Source organism: Ascaphus truei, chromosome 12 (assembly GCF_040206685.1).
Source record: "Ascaphus truei isolate aAscTru1 chromosome 12, aAscTru1.hap1, whole genome shotgun sequence".
Classification (NCBI taxonomy): Eukaryota; Metazoa; Chordata; class Amphibia; order Anura; family Ascaphidae; genus Ascaphus; species Ascaphus truei.
In genome coordinates, this window is record NC_134494.1 from 17,753,447 (window position 1) to 17,761,537 (window position 8,091).

The 8,091-nt window shown below is 43.9% G+C and overlaps 1 protein-coding gene across 3 annotated transcripts in view; it reads right to left on the bottom strand.

The window, feature by feature from the left end:
* The window catches only part of CHID1 (chitinase domain containing 1), a 217,249-nt gene extending 211,476 nt beyond the window's left edge, over positions 1-5,773 (bottom strand). For all 3 annotated transcript variants that reach the window (XM_075566851.1, XM_075566850.1, XM_075566848.1), the window contains exon 1: positions 5,692-5,773. The gene's annotated coding sequence lies outside the window, so the exon portion shown is untranslated. The remainder of the gene's footprint in view (positions 1-5,691) is intronic.
* Between the last annotated feature and the right edge of the window lie 2,318 nt (positions 5,774-8,091).

Genomic DNA, 8,091 nt, shown 5'->3' on the forward strand with positions numbered 1-8,091 from the left:
TACCTGCTCCTCACTAACAACAACCAAGCTACCTACCTGCTCCTCACTAACAGCACCTCCATCTGTAGCACTAGTCGAAGCAAGGGCCTGCTCAGTGAGCTCTAATTCCCTTTCAAGATTGCCAATGTCCCTCAATATTGCAAGTTGCCTCTTCAGATCAGCAATCTCTGATTCTAAAGAGACCACACGCTCACACCTCTCACAGCGGTATGCTCCTTGGAACAGCTGCTCCAAGTGCACATACATGTGGCAAGATGTGCATTGAGTGGCATTTTCAATCCTGCTCATTCTAGCAACTATGAAGTTTAGAAGTATTAACAGTAAACTGTACTTCAATAAACTATACCTTGTTTAACCGCTTCCTTGTTGAAACTGCTTTTGGTTCTAACTGCACACACTTTAAACAACCAGCACTTCAAATCAGAAACACAGATCAGTCAGGTTGGCGGAGTAATGCGCTTAGCTGTATCCGAAGATATCACTCAATCTCCGGATACAACTTTTGGGGTATCCCCGAACTCCGGAACCCCGCTACATAGACACATTCTGCAAATACTTTCTCCACCAAACACACCCTGAAATTTACAGCCTAGAAATCTCCCGATCTCAGTAAAGGCAAAAATCACATAATTCTTTAATGTCGCAAAATCAGTCTACAGTTGCAGTAATACAGTTTTTACATCTGGGTCCCAGAGCTGACACTCTAAGACCCTAACACACAGGTCAGGGTTAACCAAGTGGACTTGACCTTTATTATAAGCCTGGTTAACCCCTTCACCTTCACAGCGTGGGGGGGCGGGGGGGCACAGCGCTTACAGAGGCCCAGTGCTCTTCCCCAAAGCATTTAAATTAAATGCCAGGGGAGCACAAGGCCTCTGTAAGTTCCCTTACCGGTATCAGGCTGCTTCTAACAACGCGTCGCCATGGGGGTGACGTCGCTGGGTCACATGACATCACGTTGCCGGGTCACATGAAGTTGTGACGTAAGAAACGCCCAAGACAAAAAGGGGAAGAATAGGCAGGGTGCCTTAGCCCTCTATTTGTATTCCTGTGATTTTGTCACCATAACAGCTACAATATCTAGCGGAGTATTGTAATATTAGTACCAGATCTAACTTGTATGCCTTTTTTTTATTATCACTGTAATATTGATATAGACCAGGGGTGGCCAACTCCATTCCTCAAGGACCACCAACAGGTCAGGTTTGAAAGGATATGCTTGCTTAAGCACGGGTGTCTCACTTATAGGTGTGCACCAATTATAGGAATACTTTACTTTGTGCTTTAAAAAAAAATGTTCTGCTTTGATAGCAGGTATTTCAACTTTAAAGATTTCAAAGGGTAAGAATAGCTTTGGCTTACATAGAAGTAGCTGGATCTTCAAATGTCTTGATTTATTTTCTTCGTAAGCAGGTATACAGGTGGTGCTCGCTATCCGACAGTCTGTTATCCTTTGCCAGATAATGCATTCCGCTGAACGCATTATCCGCCGCGGATTAATATCCGACAGCGGTTTGCGGGGTGGATTCCGGTGGATAACTGAGGACTGCCTGTACTATCTATTAAGCAAAGTATATGGTTGTATTCGGAACATACTCAATTACACCTATCACTGCTTAACAATGCGCTGCAGGTGAAAGTCTGCATCTGGCAGCAAAAGTATTAAACACAAGACTACAAAAAGGTACTCTATTGTAAGAAAGTTTCTGCTTCAGACCATAACAACCTGGTCAGGATCTACAACTCTGCCTTAGGCTGAGTCCATACAGACTTCAGCCGTGCGGAGGCGCGTGGAGGATGAGGGAAAGCGGGTGCTTTCCCTGGCCTTAGACGGCGCGCCATCCGGGGGCGTGTCGGGGGGGGGGGGGGGGGGGGGGGGGGGGGGGGGGGGGGGGGGGTGGGGGGGGGGGGGGGGGGGGGGGGGGGGGGGTGGGAGGGGGGGGGGGGTGGGGGGGGGGTTGGGATGGCGTGGGCCTGCGCTCACGGAGCTGGTTCGCTCTCATTGGGCCCTGCGCTCCGGCGAGCTCAGAAACTTAACACTTGTTAAGACACACGCTTCCGCAAACGTGCGGAAGCGTGCGCGAGCCCCTGCTAAAGCCGATCTCATTGCGGCTGCAGGGGCTCACTGCCGAGCAGGAGCGCGCATCAGTGCCTAAGCGCTGACCATTCCCGAGGCCTTATCCTCCTCTCTGATCTACATGCCCGCTTTCTCTCTGCCATCCTCGCCCTTCTAACCCCAGACCCTGGCTAAATTCGCACACACATGCTGCGTTCCTCCACTCGCTCCTCTGAACGCCTCTGGAGGAAATCTCATACGCTCGCAGACTTCCTTCACTACAAATTTATGCTGTCCTGTTTCAACCCTGCCCTCTCAGGCTAAACAAACCTACTTTTCATCACTAATCAACACACACAAGTCTAACCCACGCTGACTCTTTTCTGTCTTTGACGCTCTACTCAGACCACCCTCGGCTGCCTCCTCTTCTTCCTCCATTTCACCTCAGGACTTTGCTGACTTTTTTAAGGAAAAGGTGGAATCCATATGTCAGAACATCCCATCTGTTGCCTCCTCCCATCCCACACCGCTTCCTAACTCTCCTCCTGCCTTTCTTGACTCTTTTTCTGCTATCTCGGAGGAAGATGTGTCACTGATGATCTCTTTCCCCTCTACCACCTGCCCTCTTGATCCCATTCCTTCCCATCTCCTAAAACCTCTTGGTCCTTCTATAATCCCTATGCTCACACATATTTTTTAACTCTTCCCTCTACTCTGGTACCTTTCCATCCTCCTTCAAGCATGCAACCGTTATACCATTACTCAAAAACAGCAAGCTTGACCCTACCTGTTCTAACTATCGACTTGTCTCCCTCCTGCCTTTTGCCTCCAAATTCCTTGAACGTCTTGTATTCTCTCGATTGCTACACTTTCTCAACACCTATTCTCTTCTAGACCCTCTACAATCTGGCTTCCGCACTGCTCCCTCTACTGAAACAGCCCTCACTAAAATAACCGACGACCTCCATGCTGCCAAAGACAGAGGTCATTACACTCTGCTCATATTACTCGACCTCTCTGCAGCATTTGACACCGTGGACCATCCTCTTCTCCTCCACATTCTCCATACTCTTGGTATTCGGAACAAAGCTCTATCCTGGATCTCCTCTTGCCTCTCCCATCGTACTTTCAGTGTCTCTTTTGCTAACACCTCCTCCTCTATCAATCTCTCTTTGGGGGTACCCCAGGGCTCTGTCCTGGGACCCCTTCTCTTTTCTCTTTACACACTCTCTAGGTGACCTAATCACATCTTTTGGGTTTAAATATCACCTCTATGCTGACGACACACAAATTTACCTTTCAACCCCTGACCTTACACCTGCTGTACAGACCAAAGTTTCTGAATGTCTCTCTGGAATATCATACTTGATGGCCATCCGCCGACTGAAACTTAACATGGCAAAAACAGAGCTCCTTTTACTTCCTCCCAAACCTGACCCTACTACCTCCTTCCACATTAATGTTGGAAATATGATCATTCACCAAGTAGCCCAAGCACGCTGTCTAGGGGTCACACTCGATTCCTCTCTCACATTCGCCTCTCACATTCAAAACGTTTCTAAAACTTGTCGCTTTTTCCTCCGCAATATCACAAAGATACGCCCTTTCCTGTTACTCGACTGCTAAAACTCTGACTCAGGCCCTCATTCTCTCCCGTCTCAACTACTGCAACCTCCTGCTGTCCGGCCTTCCTACCTCTCACCTGTCTCCCCTAAAATCTATCCTAAACACTGCTGCTAGAATTACTCTACTCTTTCCTAAATCTGTCTCCGCGTCTCCCCTCCTGGCTTCCGATTAAATCCCGCATCTCACACTCAATTCTCCTCCTCACTTTTAAAGCTTTACACTCTTCTGCCCCTCCTTACATCTCAGCCCTAATTTCTCGCTATACGCCATCCCGACTCTTGCGTTCTTCTCAAGAATGTCTTCTACCCCCTTTGTATCTAAAGCCCTCTCCCGCCTTAAACCTTTCCCTCTGACTGCTCCGCACCTCTGGAATGCCCTTCCCCTCAATACCCGACTAGCACCCTCTCTATCCACCTTAAGACACATTTGCTTAAAGAAGCATATGAATAGCACTTGTGATAATCCTGGACACATGATACATAAAACTTGGCTCCCTGCAGACGCACTTACTAGAATTCCCTCCTACGATCTCTATACGTTTCGCTACCTACCAATTAGATTGTAAGCTCCTCGGAGCAGGGACTCCTCTTCCTTAATGTTACTTTTATGTCTAAAGCACTTATTCCCATGATCTGTTATTTATATTATCTGTTATTTATTTGATTACCATGTGTATTACTACTGTGAAGCGCTATGTACATTTATGGCGCTATATAAATAAAGACATACAATACAATTTTATCTTCATTGTGACTATTTACTTTACTGTCACAGGGCTACAGAAATATCCATTTGTATTTCCTCAGAAACCATCAGTTTATCAAGAATTTACTTCTCACACAGAGCTGGGTTGCCAAATTAATAAACAAATGATGGAAAGAAAAACATTTGAAGTGTGTAAAACAAACATCTTTTAAACAACAACAACTTTTAAAACCTCTGCCATTTCTTCCTTATGCGGTTATTCTTTTTTTCTCAACCATAACAGGTTGGGTGCACTGCATAATTATTCCAAGTATCTCTACACCTTTCGACCATGAACTTGCTGCACTGTATAATGATGCTTGGTATCTCTTGTCACTGCCACCTCCTGATAATGAACACAGTGCACTGTATAATGATACTTTGTATCTCTATACACATCTATACCCGATATTGAATACGCTGTACAATGATGCAGAGTATCTCTACAAACCCACCCACTGATAATGAACATGCTGCACTGTATAACAATACTTGGTATCTCTATACCAGATATTGATCATGCTGTACAATTATGCAGAGTATCTCTATACACTTCCACCACGATAATGAACACGCTGCGCTGTATAATGACGATGACCTGTTTTATACACTTCCAACCCCTGATAAAAAACACACTGCACTGTATAATGACGCCAAGTATCCTTTAAATTATTAAACCCTACTTCCCTACAAAATTTAATTAAAACCCAATGTAATCCCAACCCTCTCTCATCACACTCTTTACAGCCCAAACTATCTACATACCCCAAATTAGCGCCCAAACTAAACTCTGTATTTTGATGCTGTTCGCGGGGTCCAACATATCCTTAATACTTGTTCCATTCATTTTAAAGATGGATTTTTTTTACCTTTGTACCCAATAAAAGTGATACATTATGATAACACAGTGCTTTAGTGTGTTTCATAAACTCCATAATACTCCTCAATCTTCACTATACCACAAAAGGACCAAAATAAACCACATAGTATACATTACTTTTCCCAATATTACACTGTCCCCAAAAGTAGTTGTTGTTGTTTTAAGCACTGAAATCCCAGATTCTCACATTATACACCAATGTCTTGTTCCAGATCTCAATATCCCAAGTACATAAAATCCCAATTATACATGAATTAAGCCCATTTAAGTAGCATTGATCAGGTAGCAAGGGGGGGGGTGATAAACAACAAAACCCCACTTGTGACCCGCCCCAATTTACATCCGTGACTAGGGTTCCCCCCGCGGGAACTTTTCCATATGTCACCTGTCAGGGGGCTCTTTTCCGTGACAGTGACTTGAGGCAAGACACGGCGTAGACGTCACTGTCCGCAGTCAATAAAGTTTCGTCTTAAAAAAAAAAAACCTCCAACAAAAGTCCATCTGCGTGCGCATCTTAAGGCGGGAACATCGGAGTAGACGATGATTGGAGGAGGCAGGGAGGAAGGCAGGGCGCAATGTCGGAGCTCGCTAGTGGCTGCAGCCGGGCCTCTGTTGAGTCACGTGTCCCTCTCGTGAGCCTGTTGGTGGCTATAAAAGGAGAAGGGGAGGCGCGCGCACGTGTTTGCATATGTGAATAGAACGCAGTCATTTTGCTGTAGCTTTGGGAAGGGAGAGCACGTGCCGTCTGTGTATCCGGGAGCGGGGTGGAGGGCAGATAGTTTCATTTTAAATATATGCCATATTTTAACCTGCACTTCTAATGGCATTTAGGAGTCACAGATATAATTGAAGTGTCCAGTCACTAATTAATTTTTTAGTTTCATTATCCTGGCACACTTGAAACCAGCAAAATAAAGGTCTTTATGTAACAGTGTGAGAGGGCTGTAGTTGGAAGAACTTTGTATGTTACTTCTGTGCAGCAACATCTTTAATATATCAGTACTGTATACTAGTGTTGGGATTTTACTTTCCCATTATTCTGTAATCAAACAGCAGTGCTACTGGGTCTCATTTAAGCTCTGGGGCAAAGCTCTATATCTCCCAACTATACAGGTTTAGCAGGCGCTGCACCTATTTTTAGGTTCCTGTCCATAACGAACTTAACTTGTTCCTTCCAGTTAAAGCCTTGTATCCTGAGCTAATTACTTTCAGATGGGGGATTTGTACATACTAAAAAAAATCGGCTTTATATTTTAACTAAACCTCATGTCCCTATTGTACCTATTACTGGCTGTGTGAATCGGGTGAAACACTTTAATGCCGCCTTCCATTGATTGAAACTCAACCTTCATCTTATTACAGCAGCTTGAAGGTTCATGTCTGATCTTATAAATGATCGGCATGATCTATATTATATTAGACTATGATAGATGTCATTTTTTGTGTCACCAATCATATTACGTATTGGACTAGATTATTTTAGCAGGGTTGGTCCCATTAATGTAGCCTGCAAAAATACGTATTACCTGGTTGCACCACAACAATTAAGCGCTAAATAAAATTAATTTGTATTGCTAACTTCTACACAGTGATAGTGATTACCTTCTCTCTGACAGGTAACACTAGTGACTAGTCAAGCGAAAAAAGCAAGATGGAATCAGAGGTTATGGGAAAAAATATAATTTAATTATAAAAATGTTTTGCCAGGAAGTAATACATGGAGTTATCTCTTGTTTTCACGTATGTCCTGGGCATAGTTATGATGACAAATACATGGTTTCAAATAAGTAACATTGAGTCAACAGGGTTATTTACTGCTATGAAGAGCTATGTACATTAATAATAATAGTTTGTTCTTGTATAGCACTGCTAGTTTTACGTAGCGCTTTAGAGACATTTGGCAGGCAAGGTCCCTGCCCTGTGGAGCTTACAATCTGTTTTTGGTGCCTGAGACACAGGGAGATAAAGTTACTTGCCCAAAGTCACAAGGAGCCGACACTGGGAATTGAACCAGGTTCCCCTGCAACAATCTGTGTCAGTGTCTTTACTCACTGAGCAGCCACTCCGCTATATAAATAGACATACATTGTATACAAGGCATTGCATGCACAGTCAAAGATAATGTTATAGGCATATGTAACAGTTAGACCAGATTAAAATGAGAGCCTGATAACATGGTAACTAATTGAGAATCAAGACGAGCAGTACATATCCATGCTATTTCTGAAATCGGATATAGATGGGGGGAAAAGAAGGGAAATTAATGCTCTCGCTACAGTCTTGTCGGGAAAGGTGCTAGGAGCAGTATTAAGGCAGTAGAACAAATAATTGCCCTAGCAAGAAAGGCAGCACTCCTGCAGCACATTGTAACGGGTTGTGCTTAACAGCACCGTGTCTGATATATTGATACTATGTTCCTGGCTACATAATATACCAATATATTCTGGCTTAGTCCTTGAAGTTTACATTACCATATCTCATGCTTTCAATATCGATACGACTTCTCATTAATTTACCATTCCAGCCCGCTACTCGTATTATCACAGCTCAGCTGTTTGCATTTATCAAACACACATGCCAGCTGATACTTTGTATAAACTTTCATGACCTGCAAGAAGCATAAAGGTTAGTTAACTGACCATATTCGCTGTTTCAACACCATTAGCGTACTGCAGTTGTGAGTATTTCAAGAGCCTTCTTTGATTAGTCTCATTGCTGTGACCATTATCTCCAGGGTGGAACATATTTCAATAGATTAGTGTGTCCATGACATAATGATGATTAA